Below are 17,215 nucleotides of genomic sequence, written 5' to 3'. Positions count from 1 at the left end.
GAGATCAAGCTGCGGTGTGTCATTTGGTAATGTCAAGATCTCTGACCTTGATTTCGCAGATGATGCAGTCATCTTTGCGGATACTTTAGATATCCTTTTGGGGGTCCTCGAGGTGCTGAATGAGGAGTCAGAGCCGCTGGGATTACGGGTTTCCTGGGTCAAAACTAAGATCCAGTCTTTCAATGACATATTGGATGCTGCTGTCCTGTCTGTGCCTGTTTGTGGTGAGGATGTTGAGGTCGTGGAGAGATTCACTTACCTTGGCAGTGATATTCATGTCTCTGCTGGCTGTGAGTCAGAGGTCAATAGACGTCTGGATCAGGCCTGGGGAGTCATGGATTCACTGGATAATGAGGTTTGGCGCTGCCGGTACCTGTGCGGGAGGACGAAAGTCTGAGTTCAGGTCCTTGGTGCTTCCAGTCTTGCTCTATGCATGCGAGACTTGGACTCTGACCAAGGATCTGAGATGGAGACTTAATTCCGTTGGTACCAGGTCTCTTCGCAGAATCCTTGGCCATCGCTGCTCGGACTTTGTGTCCAATGAGCAGTTGCTGAGAGAGACTCAAATGAGATTTGTTTCCTGCATAGTCCGTGAGCGGCAGCTGCGGCTGTTTGGACATGTGGCTCGTTTTCCTGATGCTGATCCTGCTCACCTTATTCTCTCAGCGAGGGAGTCTCATGAGTAGAGTAGGCCAATGGGCCAACCACGTGCCTCGTGGTTGCAGCAGTTTGATCGGCATCTTAAGGAGATTGGGATGGGCCAGGCATCTGTCTGGGGGATGGCCAGACGGAGGCCCCTGGAGTACCGGCTGAAAGTGGACGCAGCGACACGCTGCTCTGGCGCATTCTCCCATACCTGACCTGACCTTCTTGCTGTCATTTATGTATCAGAAATATATGACAGGTTAATAGATGGCAGGTAATTCCTCCCTATCCTCCATTGGTTAAGTCAGTTTGTTTTCCCTTACTTACTATATATAATCCTGTTCCCTGTGTTTTCATGATATTAACTACGGCAAAGCTGTTATTAATTTTCACCTTATTAAATTATTTTTTCTGTTGTTTGCTAATCGTGTTTCAACAAATCTCATTATCGACACCAAGTGGATAATATTCTTCCTTACGAGACTGATTTAATTCTTCCAGGTATTCTGGGTTTATTTTAAATGAGCAATTATACCCTAAATCATTCATGTCATATCCCCAATGTTGTATTCTCACACAAACGATATGCCCTTCTTCATATAATTTTATTTTAATTGGAACTGTGAATTCTGTATGACCTGGAGATAATTCAACACTTCTGTATCCTTGGATACACAGTCGTTTTATTTAAGGATATAAATATTGTGATAAATCACTTGATCTCACCAAGTCATTCGCGTCAGTCGGGCTTGGATAATTTATAAGCATTTTTCATGTTAATATTTCTTGCTATCATATATTTCAGTCGTTCAGCCTGCGCCTTTGCGTAATAATTTGATAATTCAATATCCAGTTTTTGGGATGCACCAAAGATTGAACCATCTTTTCCAACATAATTCATCCAACATAAGATTAAAAAATCATAAATTTTTTATATTTTTGTTGAGTTGAAATAACACATACAGACATAATTGACCACAACACGGAATTTCATTCTTGGACTTGAAATGTTTGATAAACACCATTCTGCAAGAATTTCATGACTTCAACAGGTGATGGAATACCAAAACTCTCAAAATAATATTTCACCTGATTATTATAAATACAAACCCAATGAGAACCGTTTCCATTATTATCTTCTTACTTCATAATAATATTCTTTGTATATTTAGGCAAGTTTGTTAATTAATCTCTCATACAAATAACCACATTATCAATTGTTACTGGGGAACAAAGTTTTTGTTGCATTGATACCAGCACGTGATCTTACCTAATTTGAGTGTGCTGAATTCAAATATGAAGTTAGTTTCTTTCTGTAAGCTCTAGATTTTTTTTGTAATCCACCATTATCAACATTTATTTGGTAAGTTACAATTTGTATTAAAAGCAAATTTATATGAAACATATATTTTGCAATTCAACATTTTCAACATTTATTTTGTAAGTTACAATTTGAATTAAAAGCAAATTTAAATGAACATATATTTCAACATAAAGACAATAGGTGGTTCAGAACAATTGATAAGGATGGAATGCAAAGTTCAAATAGGTCCTATTCAGGCTAGAATTTGCACTTGTGGGGCAACTTAGCATAACAATTGTGCATTTTGTGAGGAAAGCACCAAATTTGGCACACTAGTAGCCTAACATATTATGAACAGATTTGGATATTGGGCCATCTCAAATTCAGCCGCTGATGGCTGTGGCAGCCATTTTCCACTGCCATCAAAAATTTTGAGATGGCCCAATTTCCAAATCTGTTCATAATATGATAGGCTACTAATGTGCCAAATTTGGTGCTTTCCTCACAAAATGCACAATTGTTATGCTATATTTAGCTAAGTTGCCCCACTATTGTCGCTCTTGCGTTTGTAGACTTCCACAGGGCAATCTCGTTTGATGCTCCAGCAGTAGTCTGCCATCATATTTTTGTCCCATCGCCCTTGGTAGCGCTCTTCCATCGTCATGAGGTCCTGATGGAAGTGTTCTCCCTGTTCCTCACTTACAGCCCCAAGGTTCTCAGGGAATTGATCAAGGTGACTATTCGGGAAATGGAGCTTGACACTCATGTTGCACCCAAGATCACGAAAAGCCAACAGCATTCTAGTAACCAGAAACTCATAGTTATCTGTCTTTTTGTTACCAATAAAGCTTTGTATAACTGTGACGAAAGACAGCCGCGCTGTCCTCTCCTTGTCATTCATCTTCCTTACAAATTCCTCATCACGTTGAGGATGTTTCAACAAAGGATACAAATTCCCCTCATATCTCAAGGGCACAAATTTGAGGTCCATCGAACACACCTGCTTTGATCTTCTCGAAAGACAAAGCAGGAAAAGCAGAAACTATATGTTGAAAACATTCACCATCAGTACTCAATGCCTTCACAAACTGTTTCATCAAGCCGAGCTTGATATGCAGTGGGGGAAAAATGATCTTCTCTCGGCTGACGATTGGGTCATTCACAATGTTTGGCATGCCTGCTTCCAAAGTTTCATGGATGGGCCACTCCTTCTGGATCCAGTGTTTCTCTCAAACTCAGCTGTCCCACATGCACAGATGGCAGGGAAACTTTGTGAAGCCTTTCTCTTGACCAAGGAGAACGTTGACCATTTCAGGTCCACACAAATGATCCAGTTGAGTATTGATGAAAATGCTCGTGATATTTGAGTAAGTCAATGACCATTTTATGTCATTATGTTCTTCTCGCAAATGCACTGAGTGACCAACTGGAACCGCTCCATAAACATTGCCATTGTGCAAGAGAATACACTTGAGGCTGCGCTTAGAGGTATCCAGAAATAATCGCCATTCTGTTGGATTATACGAAGTAACACCTAATTGCCTGAGAAGATTGTGGCAGTAAACAAATTGCTTGTCTTCTGAGAAAAAGGCGACAAAGATCTGGTCCCGCTTTTGGAAATATGAAACATTTGCAGAGTGGTCAAGTAGATTGTTTTCTTGCAGCCTGGAGGCTAATACGTCAGCTGCATTGTTGGAGAGCCCCAAATCATGCACTAAGTCATTCAATTCCGGTTGGCTAAACTGCTGAGGGGCTGATGACTGTTTGGTATCAGATGAGGAGGCTTCGGATTCTGAAAACATTTCTCGAAGCCCATCATCACGACCCTCGTGCTCTTCCTGATCATGTTCGCTGCCTTCATCTTCAGATAAGACAAAACTATTAAAGACTGGAACGGGGAGTTCCTCAGAGTGCGGAGTAGGTCGAATTTCCGAGGGAATCCAAGGAGAGGAGATCTTTTGCCGGTTTTTCTTGCCGACACCCTTTGTGTTGACCAGGCAAAAATAGCAGTCAGTTATGTGGTCCTTGGGTTCTCACCAAACCATGGGAACTCCAAAAGGCAGACCCTTTTGTTTTCCTTTTGTCCAGTCACGAAGCATTTCCTCACAATTATGACATACAATATGAGGAGCCTATTTCTTGTCTTGGTCGCCAAGGGAACATCAAAATAGGCTTTATAGGCACGCCTTACAAACGATGTTATAGCGAACGCAGTGAGCTTCATACTTAACGCGTGCACATGAGAGAATAGGAAACGGCAACAACACAATACCACTGACGATTTCGAATCCGTGTCATTGGCTATGACCTTTTGCTTCCAGTTGTTTTTAAATGCTGTGCGGTGTATAAACATGATTGGGTTTTATTTTCTATCTTGTGAATATTACTTAACGCGTGCACATGAGAGAATAGGAAACAACAACAACAACAACACAATACCATGGCAATTTTGAATCCGTGTCGTTAGCTATGATCCTTTTGCTTCCGGTTTTTTTTTTTTTGCTTCTGGTTTTTTTTTGTTTCCGGTTTTTGTCATGGGGAATGATGCATGCCGGGAGATAAAGGCATCGTCGGAGACATGAAAGACCCAAATAATATCAGACATGGTGTATATTTCCTCCACTGATTTTAATAAAGATATCTCCCGCATCATCAAAAAATATTTTTTTATCGTGATTTACATTGTTTGATCAATGATCCCGAATCCAGGCCGAAGTAACCGGAAATTGCGTATACAGTTGTGAACAAGTTATAGGTAAAGTCAGAAGCGAATGTAAGAATAATTCTACGTTCAATCTAGTATTTATGTTTTTAGATGAGATCCTGTCCTTGGCGGTGTAGTTGTCGTTGTGAAGGTAATGTTGAGGTAATATTAATTTTTTTAGATGAGATCCTGTTCTAGGCGGTGTAGTTGTCGTTGTGAAGCTAATGTTGAGGATTTTTTTTTTCAGATGAGATCCTGTCCTTGGTGGTGTAGTTGTCGTTGTGAAGGTAATGTTGAGGTAATATTAATTTTTTTTAGATGAGATTCTGTTCTAGGCGGTGGAGTTGTTGTTGTGAAGGCAATGTTAAGGTAATATTTATTTTTTCATTGCAAAAAGACTGTTTAATTTGATATATATTTAAGAAGCGAATGTAAGAATAATTCTACGTTCGCTTCTAGGCTTTGCCTATTCCATATTATTGTGCTTTTGACGAAGTAGTGTGGAGCAGCCACATATATACAGTACATAACAGAATGCATCAGGATTATTTACACATTTATGTGTTATTGAAGAAGCCATGATCAGATCTAAAACAAAGAAAAACATAAAGTTAAAGAATATATATGAATAAAGATAAAGAAAATTGATGTCAAATAAATCGTGAGCAGCAAAACGAATATGGTCTATAGTTATTTAACAGTTTAGGCATCGTATATTTCCACTAAAATCCAAAATCGCACCCCTTGTTCTCAAGTTATCCTGAGTGCAAATAGCAATGGGTGTCCTTTTTTGCGAAAATCGCAAGTTTCAAGTTGCATGAAAACTAGAGCATGTAGAGGAAACCCGATTTCAGATTTGAAATCAGTGTTGAAAAAATACATAGAATAAGTTGAAAAATCTCATGCAACAGATAATAATAAAAAAAATTGTTCCCCAGTGTTGTTAATTTCTTACAATATTTGTCAAGTTTTAAATTAGATGTATTCTTTCCAAATTCTTTAAACCACTCATCAATGCTCATTTATTTATGAGAAAGATATAATCCATGACCCCTTTTAGTTAATTTTTCACCTGCTTGTGCGGTAGAAGAAAGCATATCTCCAACTAACAATCTCGCTTTATCAAGTCGGCTTTCAAGTCTTTCAGCAAAATCTATAATTACACCACTTCCACTAATTTGCTTCTCCAACTCTGTTATGTCTTACCAACTCTTTTTGAGTCTGTATTTGAGTCTTCCTTTTGTTGGCGGTTTTAACCGCTGCTGAAATACCATCCGTCAATGCTCCAGCCGCCCTTAAACCAGCAAATATAGGAATTAGAAATGGGAGAAATCCTCCACTCGTCTCTCTTATTGAATATTTCTTCAACATTGGTTTGGACATTTAAATTTTAAGTGAGCCAGTTTTGCTCAAGATTTTCACCTGTTCTCTTGTGAGCAAGACATCAAATCTTACTGGTCCTTTTCTCTGAATTGTATTAACGTTAATCATACAAGGCTTTCGATTTGAATACAAGATAATGGTTTATTAAGATTGATTTGATTAACATAGACCCCAGTTGGCACTTTACTTCTCATTTATTTATCAAAAAATTGTGAGACTAATGGTAACACCATTATTTTTATTGATCTGTCATTCTGTTTCTTCCAAAAGCAAACAATATGCATCAACTTCTTCACTCTCTCCTCTTCGAATGTCAGGGGAAGTATCCACTCGATTAGACGTTATAGTTTCCTTTTAAGCACTCAGGTCAATCGCATAGATTGTATGACGTTTTTTAAATGCTACCATATCCAAAATGGGTTCTTTATTTCCATTGCTTTCACACACCTTTTGGTAAGACTTGGTTGCTTCATCGTCCATGACCCAGTAGGGTTGGTCGGTACTATCTGGGGGCAATAATTCTCACAGTGATTTTTGGCAAGGTATATAACCCTGGAGTGAGAAAATATGTGATAGCATTGCATCGGTAGTCGCTTTTTATGTGTTTTCACCCCGTTTATATGCCTACCCTTCAATACGTATTTGTGCAAAATGGCCAGTTCAAGGTAAGACATCCCACTTCAACTTAACAACATGTTTTTTTTTATCAGTCAAACATTAACATTGAAATTTGTCTCACCTTTTGCTAGGATCATTTGCTTCTCAACAAAAAGTGCTAAACATGCCAAGGTTGAAAGGTACGTCATTGGTAACACATATATCAGTGTCTATTTCCTGTGTGATAAATCATACCGCCTTTAGAAAAGTATTTGTCTGTCATTTACAGTGGAAAGTAAATAAATGTTGTGGAACAATATAATTACATGGGTGTTCAGCAAATTTATTAAGGAATCCAAAAATCTAAATTTCTTTTTTGTATGTTGTATATGAAGATCAGTAATGCAGGTAATGTTACCCCCCCCCCTTTGCTCCCCCCAAATGAAAATACCTAATTTGGAGGATTTATGTCGTTCGGTAAATTTTATGATATTTTACCTGTTGTTATTGAAGAATACTTTCCAAGAATCAAGCAAAGGTAAATGATAGCATGTTCATGAACAAGATTGATGTTTTTTCCCTGTAATTTCTCAAAAAATACAGAATTTCAGGGATTTGGATACTTAATGCACATGTGAAGGTATCAAACACCCGTATTACACAATATAAACCAATAAAACAGTCGCAAGATGGTTAATCATGTGCAATATGATGAATGAGTCAAAGGTGAAAATGAAACACAATCTTCTGTTGTAGGGCATAAAATTACAGAATACAAACACAAATGTGGTGTTCCACACTAACAAAGCCATTACCTCGGCCCAATATGTTGCTGATAACCATATTGTCTTGTGAACCAAAGACGGGTCCTTTATAGTTTCTAAGACATCTCTGATCATATGCACTGATTGTAAATGATATAAAATGTTCAAGATTAACTTTTTGGTAAGGGGGACACTGCATCAGCGGCATAGCCACTTCCCAACCAATAATGCAACCAGCAGCCACAGGCTGCACTCGATAGAGAGAATACCGAATTTATGCCTGAGGATATTTGAATGACATTATCACGCTAAAACGTCCTATTAGTTTCAATCTTTTTGTAGGAGAAACCCAACAACTCTCTAAATGAGTTATCAATTGTGAAATCAACCTTGCAGTTATTTTTAAGTTTAATCGTTGATTTTGAAGTATATTTTTGAATATCTATAGCAATATTTTTTGGTTCATCACCACGTTCTTTCATAAGGCGAGCAATTTCGGAAGATATTTGAGAAATCTCATATGCTCCGTGTGAAACTATTATAGTTTGTTGCTGCTTCCCGGATTGTAACTAAAGTTGTCATTTTTCTCGGTAATATTAAACAAGGTATTATAAGTTTGCATCGACAATAGACGCCTCATATTGTTTTGTTGCTTCAAGTTGTAGTGGGTATGGGAAAGAAGATGTGTGATCACTCGTTGTGAAATTAAAACTAAGGATTGTACTTCTCATCTTATTTAAAATTGGATAAAATATCTTTGGATTGACATTTATTAAATATGTTCATGTTCAATAACTGGTGTAACATGGCTGATGCTTCATTTAAACAATTATTTCCAGCCTTCTTACTCCCCAACAACAAAAACAGTCTATTAACTAATTGTGATGGGTCATTTGGAAGAAACCTAACACCTGAACCAAGCCTACTTAAAGCCTCAATAATGTGTTTCTCTTTTTCATTCTTCCTTCCTTTACTGGCAACAGAAACTCCATAATCAAGCGGGTTTAGTAAATCAATATATGCTCTATCATCCTCATTTTTTTACATTCAATACTTAATGGAAATAACTTGATTCATCCCTCACAGTTGAACCCTGTCTTCCATCTTTTGTAAGAAGAAACATTAATCTCGGAGTTAATTTAACAGGTGGTTCAACAGAACTCAAGAACCTTAATTCATCCTATTCTTGAACAAGATGGAATATGGAATATTGCTGCTTGTTCTGTTGGAATGAGACCTGCTATGGTTTTTGATCTGTTGAATATTCATTGTTTTGGAGAGCATTGACAACATAATCAGGGGGTTGATTTATCTCTTCCAGTTGTTGAAATAATCCTTCATCTTCTAATTCTCTGAAGTCTTTGAGTTCTTGCTCCGTCATATGATGAAAATCTTTTGTCATTTGAAGTTTTTTAGGGGTGTATTCCATCATTGGAACTGTAGACATTTGTTGGGGAGTTGTTGTTTTTGTAAAGTGGTTAAAATTTTTTATCTTGTTTTCTTTCAAATGCTTCTTCACGTGTTAGTTTCTCTTGTTTTACAACTTTTGAAACCAACTCTTAATGTTCCTTAAATCTTCTTGCTCGTTCTTTCGCATCCATTTATTTATTGGAAAATATTTAATGAATTGTACAGGTCAATAGGGAAATTATCCTCTCCTTCATCATTAAATAGAACTGTTCAAATAAATTATTTTCTTTAAATTTGTCATCAGATTCTTTATTAGAATTAATACGAGTTGTAATTTCTTCTTCACCTCTACTTGTACCTCTGCTTTTCATCCGTTTGCGTTGAGTTTCTTCATCAACATCAAAACCGAATGTTAAAATCTTAACTCCATTACCACTCAGATGTTTAATCATTTGTGTCATTCCTTCTGGATTAGTTTCTAATAACTCAAGACCACCAGATTTTAGTTTATTTCACTCACTCTTACAATGTGAATATTTTGTTGCACCAAGAAAGACCTCCTCAAATATTTGTCCTTCGTTCCTCAATCGCATATGTTCCTCCATTGAAATGTTGTAATAATCTTCACCTTCTACTTCTCCTGGTCGCACTACTCTGGTGGTTGTAGATACAATACGTATCACAGGATGTTTTTTTTAAAACATGTAATCTTTTCATTTTCACCATTCAACAACTTCGATTTATGAAAGTTTTTTTCCAGAAGCAGATCCACCCACAAGATTGATAATAACAACTTTCATTTATGTTTGTGATTGTTTATAAAATACTTATTATATACCTCAGTATGTCATCTTGTTTCACAACAATGTATTTATATTTTCCAGCCGTGTGTTTCATTTTCGCCACAAATTCTTTTTTTACTACACTACATAGAACAATAATTGTCTCTCCAAAAATTGTTTATATTATATATTTATGTTTATATGTCCCTATATCCAAAATGTTTCCTAAAGGTATGCTATAACTGTGTACCAAATTTCATGCTTGTATCATCAAAGGCACAAAACTACCAGAATATTTCACATATCTGCTGGACTATATCTATTGAATTTAACTTTAATAAAATAAAAGTATGAGCATTATTTCGTATTGAGCTACGAGGGAGTTGAAAGTTTGATTGACAAAGATTAATACAATTACAAGAAGAATGTCTCCCTCTTGTGTAATAACTATCCATAACCGTTTGGTTTCTCTCATTAACACAATCATCAAAGATAACGAGATTCTTTTTTTAATTTATCCAAATGTTGAGGTGAAGGTATATCATCCATATTATCACTAGGAATACAAGCTATAGGTTTTGATTTCTTTTTATATTTCTGTGCATTACAAAATAGTTTAATTCTATCTTCAATGTTATAATTTCATTTCTTTTGAAGTTTAAATCAACCAATTATGCCTTCTTTTTGAAGACCAGCATTAAAACCTTGTGAGAGTAGTTGGTCGTCTGGTTGAAAACTTGACTTTGTGAAAATTGTTAAATTATCAAAATCTAAAAAGTTGGGAGGGAGGAGCATCTTCAAAAGCAGGCAGGTTTTTCCACATCCGCTTGAACCAGCAATGAGACATCTTCATGAATTTGGAAGATGTTTATGGTTGTTGAATTTTATCTTATGTTCTCAAATGGGTAAAAAAACATCATTCATTAATATATTTGGAAAATTAATGAATTAATTAATTTTTATTGGCTTTTTTCGAAACTCTATGTTTTATTGTCACCCAGGTCGTCCGGCTGTCCGTCCGTCCGTTCGTCCCGGCGTCAACATTTATAGCTGTGAGTGCGATAACTCATAAACTGTTCGCCATATCGATTTGAAATTTGGGTCACACACGTACCACCTGAAAAGGAAGAAGGTTGTTGATTTTGGGCGTGGCCGGATCCAAAATGGCCGACTGGGGCGGCCATCTTCAAAAAAATGTTTTTTTCGCCATATCGATTTGAAATTTGAGTCACACATGTACCACCTGAAAAGGAAGAACCCTATTGATTTTGGGCGTGGCCGGATCCAAGATGGCCGACTGGGGTGGCCATCTTGAAAAAAGTTTTTTGTAATAAATGGAAAACCGCTTATCTGATTTCAATTATTTTTGGTTACTACGTTCCTCACCCCTGGGGAACTTTTTTGAGATGATGACCAAATGGTGTCTTGTTTCCAATTCACCTCCCTCATTATCTGGAATATGTATGACCTTTTTCATTCAATGGTGGGGGATTCCCCATCTCTGATGGTATATTTTATCCTGAGTTGAAGTTTAATTTCAAGATAATCCATTATGTTATTTATACAATATATTGTGTTGATATTTCCCTGAAAATGGCAATCGTTAATAATATTCATCATCAATCCATGAAACATTACCATAATTTGATCGGTCTCCTCTCTGGTAAGAAAAGGTAGGTGTATTATCAACCTCGTACTTAACATTAATTTCTCTTGTTAATCTTGTAAAGTAATTCATTTTTAGTGTAATTTTGAAACAGTTGTGTTCCTTTTTATATTTTTTTATTTTCATTAATTCGAAGATAATCACAGAATATACATTGTTTATGGGCTTCTGACTTTGTGTTTAATCCCACTCTATCACATGCAGGACATTTCTCAAATTTGTCACATGGAGAATCTTGGAATTCAAGAGGCTCAAGATCTAGTATACTCTTCATATTTATAAAGTAAAACTTTACTTCATACAAAATTCATCTTCGGTATCATCTTCGGTATCATCTTCGGTACTTTCATTGGTGCTTTCACAATCATCTATAAAACTACTTTCATAACTATCGTTTGAACACAAACTCTTGGTATCATAACTGTCTTCTGTTCCAATAGAGATACTATCATCACTCTCATAATCTTCAAAATCTTCTCTTGAAAAATGACTCGTATTTAATTCGTAGAAAAAACATTACCATCGATATCCAGATACTTTTTTTCATTAACAGATTCAACTACGACATTTTTTATATTGAAGGTAATTTCAAAATGGTCCTTAACTACTACTGAACGAAATGTCATTTCACCTGATATATTAACATGCTTTATTTCATCAAGATTTACATCTTTCAGGTTGTTGAAAAAAATACAAATTTCTCCTTGCATATTTCTCCTGATGGTAGGGTTGGGCACACATCGACTTTTTCTCTGTTGTACCGTTGAAAGGAGTGTTTTTATGGCCATTTTTCATGCTGATCACGAATCCGTTGACATTTTTGACCTAGGATGATGTCTTAGGTTGGTAAAATGCAAAAAATCAAAATGGCCACCAAATTTACCCACTTTTCAGGTAAAATTTGATAAGTATGGCTTACTAGGGCATGTAATAATAATCCTCGAAAAATTCATAACAAACATAAAGACCTTCCTTATGGAGCTGAAAAAGAGATCCCCGATCAAGAGATATTTGGTGGTTATCAACAACATTTCTTTAGTTCTTCAAATGAGTTTATATATATATATATATATATATATATATATATATATATATATATATATATATATATATATATATATATATATATATATATATATATATATATATATATATCTCTCTCTTCCGACAACTAGATTACGAACAACATTGTTTGATAAAGAGAAGTATGTTTTACATCAAAGAAATCTAAAGCAATTTATAGAAGCAGGACTACAAGTTAAAAAGGTACATGGGGCACTAAAGTTTAGTCAAAGTCATTGGTTAGGTCAATATATTGATTATAATATGAGGATGAAAACAAAGGCTAATAATGATTTTGAGAAGGACTTTTATAAGTTGATGAATAATTATGTATTTGGTAAAACAATGGAAAATATAAGGAGGAGACAAAATGTAAGACTTGCTACAACTTGGGAGCAGGCGGAGAAGTTGATAAATAAACCAAGCTTTAAAAGAGTACAAATATTTACAGATAATTTTTGTGCTGTTCATTTGAATCAAGAGAGTAATATGGAATAGGCAAAGCCTAGAAGCGAACGTAGAATTCTTCTTACATTCGCTTCTAAAATATATCAAATTAAACAGTCTTTTTGCAATGAAAAAATTAATATTACCGTAATATTACCTTCACAACAACAACTACACCACCGAGAACAGGATCTCATCTAAAAAAAAAGTCCTCAACATTACCTTCACAACAACTACACCGCCTAGAACAGGATCTCATCCAAAAAAATTAATATTACCTCAACATTACACCTCAACATTACCTTCACAACAACAACTACACCGCCTAGAACAGGATCACATCTGAAAAAAAAAATCCTCAACATTACCTTCACAACGACAACTACACCGCTTAGAACAGCATCTCATCTAAAAAAATTAATATTACCTCAACATTATACCTCAACATTACCTTCACAACAACAACTACACAGCCTAGAACAGGATCTCATCTGAAAAAAAAAATTCCTCAACATTACCTTCACAATGGCAACTACACCGCCAAGAACAGGATCTCATCTAAAAAAATAAATACCAGAAGCGAACGTAGTATTCTTCTTACATTCGCTTCTGACATTACCGATAAGTTGTTCAAAACTGTATACGCAATTTCCGGTTACTTCGGCCTGGATTCGGGATCAGCGATCAAATAACGTAAATCACGATTAAAAATTATTTTTTGATGATGCGGGAGATATCTTTATTAAAATCAGTGGAGGAAATATACACCATGTCTGATATTATTTGGGTCTTTCATGTCTCGGACGATGCCTTTATCTCCCGGCATGCATCATTCCCCATGACAAAAACCGGAAACAAAAAAACCAGAAGCAAAAAAAAAAAAACGGAAGCAAAAGGGTCATAGCTAACGACACGGATTCACAATTGCCAGGGTATTGTGTTGTTTGTGTTGTTTCCTTTTCTCTCATGTGCACGCGTTAAGTAATATTCACAAGATAGAAATAAAACCCAATCGTGTTTATACACCGCACAGCGTTTAAAAACAACCGGAAGCCAAAGGTCATATCCAATGACACGGATTTCAAATAGCCAGGGGTACTGTGTTGTTATTGTTGTTGTTTCCTATTCTCTCGTGTGCACGCGTTAAGTATGAAGCTCACTGCATTCGCTATAAAGATCGGTAAACCGATTTATGTGGGAACATCTGTTTTGGATCTTTCAAAGTATTTAATGTATGATTACTTTTATAATAATCAAAAGAAAAGTTATGGTGAGAATATTGTATTGCTATATATGGATACCGATAGCTTCATACTGGAGATAACTCCAGATGACCTTTATAAGGATATGAAAGAAGATGAATATATTTATTATACAAGTAATTATGATTCTAATAATCCACCCTTTTCAAATAAGAATAAAAAGGTTGTTGGAAAATTTAAAGATGATTTTCAGTGAAAATATACTAAGTGTAGTTGTTGGTGTTAGATCAAAGGCATATGCTTATAAATACTGAACAAGAGGATTAAATGAATTCAAATGTTAAAAGAAAGTTAAAGGTCTAAAGAAGAGTGTATTAAAAGAGACCATGAACTTTCAACATTACCTTGAATGTATACGGAAGAGAAAGGATGTTTATTGAGAGATAAATCTTATTCAAAATTATAAACACGAAATTTTCTCAGAGACTGTTGGTAAGAAAGCTCTAACAGCATTTGATGATAAAAGATATATCATGAGTGATGGAATAAATCTGTAAGCTTATGGGTTTAAAGTATAAGTATTAATAATAAATGGGGTTGGGGGGTTTTAACGGGCTACCGCTGCATTTTTTTTTAACTTATGAATAAATTAAGTTATTTCTGAAAAAACATACTCTTATTATGACTACTCAATTTGATTAAAGAAATGATCCCATGAAAGGGGCGAAGCCCAGCCCCCGGCAGGGGGAGTAGTGTCAAAGGGGAGCGCTATGACGAAGTAATGTGTACCAGTTTGAAAAGGAGAAATATGAGTGAGCGTAAGCGAGCGAATATTGCAACTTTGAGAAATCTGAGAAATCTGGATCTGAGAAATAATTAAAGTTCTCAGGGTGGTCAATAATATATTACAAACAGAAAGATCACCACCTTCCAGCTTCTTTTTTCTTGTTTTGTAATGGAATGACCCAGACTTCCTAGAATTGGCTGTCCGACCAAGCTTGCTAGCTATCATGTACAGCCTGTGGCTGCTGGTTGCGTCATTTTCTGGGGGCACAGCTGTGCTGCTCCTGCAGTGCCCTCTATTACCAGCACAATGGTACTCATTTTAGCATTCCTGGAAGGATGACAGACTAAATCATCCCCACCTGGTGTTAACTTGATGGCTGACAGGGACTCAAACTCAAGACCTTAAGATCTTAAGTCAGCCACCTTAACCGTTAAACCAACACCAGGCTTTTTTCTTCATTGATGAATCTTTTAGCTCAACAATTGCTACTATAGGCTCCGATGTTTCTGTTCTATTCGATACCCCCCCCCCCCAGCTTTATGACCTTGTTTGTGTATCTTCCTTCTACCTTTGTTCCTATCTCTATCAATTGTGCAACAGACTTCAAGTCTGCTTCCTGCCAATGTTTGGGAGTATTTCCAGAAGATTCAGGAAGGTTAAAGACAACTAAGTTGTTGTTTTTTTTTTTCTTTCCCTTTCATCCATCTCCTCTGTTGCTGCCTTGCTGGCACTATTTGAGTTTGAGTGATCTTCATCCTGCTTAGACTTAGAGTATATTCCTGAAACCTCACCTCCAGTGAGAGATATGATATGATGTTCAGACTTGGCATGCTGTGCTTGGTTTACCAAGTGTGCTTTTGTTACATTCAGCGTATGTTTGCTGCAATCTTTTTCTCTCAACACCATTTAATACCCTGTCGACTCCTTTGACCTGACCAACGTGGTGGTCTAATGATGTCTTTCACAGGTGCAAGGAATGTTACACACAAACGGATGGATGAACCAGCATTTTATTGTACACACAGATGTTTCGTGTAACATTCGGAAATCATCATATTTAACAGCAAAGATATCGCGGCATATTTCTTAAAACAAAAAAATATATATCATGAGCGATCGAAGAAGCGGTGTTTTGCCTTATACACCACCCTGGTTAAAATTTGTTATTTTATTGAAAAGAAATTGTAGTTTTCCTGCAGGTTTGGATTAATTTGAAGCAAGTTTTATTTCATGTTTTTTTCTCTCCAAGGAGCGTTTCTGTGATTCAGAATGGGACAGACAGACAGCATTAGCCTATTGTTATATCGAGTTTGTGGGACCAGGTCTGGATTTAGTGGCAGTGACCCAGGTGACTGCTTGGGGTGGTTGGCTTTGGGTGAGCCCGCCATGAAGATATAACAGGTTTATTAACAAGGAAATTTGGTCAATCATGCCTGTGTTCCACTAACACCACTATTCAGATTAAATAAATCCTTCCCAGACTCTTCTGTTGGCACCACATATGGATGGCCGTTGGCTCACAAGGAGCTCCCCTTCCCTTTGGCAGGATTTGTATTTAGTCCTGCTGGGTGTCCATGAAAAGGAAATGAGGAAGAAGAAAAGGAATAAGAGGTTCTTCCCAACCATGGCTTTCTGCTTGTTGCCCTCACCATATGAGAGGGTATTGCGTTTGTTCGCACAGAACTTTCGTGTTTTTCTCCGCTACTGCTTGTCAGATTGAGACGGTTTTCACCATTGGTGTGACTGCTCACATGGAATGTCGTAGTGATAATTATGACATCATAGGTCATGTGGTGTGGCAGCCATATTGTAAAAACGTAAAAAAATTTGGACCTCAGTATCTCTGAAACTGCACCAAGGAAAAATTGAAACTTGGCACATAGCAAAGACTCCTCTTGGGGAATGAGTGTGTTGTTTTTTTTATGATGCTGTGGGTGCCTTCAATATGACATCATAATTGCATATGTAGAACGCCACATCCGATAGGTATGAAAGTTTTTGAGGGTCATCGAGTGATAAAATGATCCACAGAAGAAAAAAAAATTGATGTCATCATTCACGTGATTCGGCAGCCATCTTGATTTTATTTTATTTTAATAAAAACCTTCAGAAATCTTCTCTGAAATGGCTGAACAGATCGAGACGAAACTTTACACATATGACCGCCTTTTTATGAGGAACAAAAGGTTCACACACATGATGTCATTGTTCACATGGTTTGGCAGCCATATTGGATTTACCCAAAAACCTATATAAATGCACGACTCAAAAGTCCTGGCGAGGGTCTGCAATCGCTGATAGCTCTTTTTCTTGTTTTGTGAAACCATGGTGTTACTGTTGATGCATTACCTTTTCATCTATGGACATTGATTATGTGCTCATTGATGAAACAATAATGAGAGGTGGGAAAGTGGAGGTGAGCGGTGGGGTGGGGGGGCACTTTCATTTTTTATTTTGTTTGCA

The 17,215-nt window shown here is 36.6% G+C and overlaps 1 protein-coding gene across 1 annotated transcript in view; it reads left to right on the top strand.

Moving 5' to 3' along the window:
- The window catches only part of LOC147021231 (uncharacterized), a 67,005-nt gene that overhangs the window by 34,264 nt on the left and 15,526 nt on the right, over positions 1-17,215 (top strand).

This window comes from Eptatretus burgeri, chromosome 8 (genome assembly GCF_056783735.1).
Source record: "Eptatretus burgeri isolate ZD-2024b chromosome 8, Ebu_testis_v1, whole genome shotgun sequence".
Classification (NCBI taxonomy): domain Eukaryota; kingdom Metazoa; phylum Chordata; class Myxini; order Myxiniformes; family Myxinidae; genus Eptatretus; species Eptatretus burgeri.
This window is presented reverse-complemented; position numbering and strand designations above follow the sequence as displayed.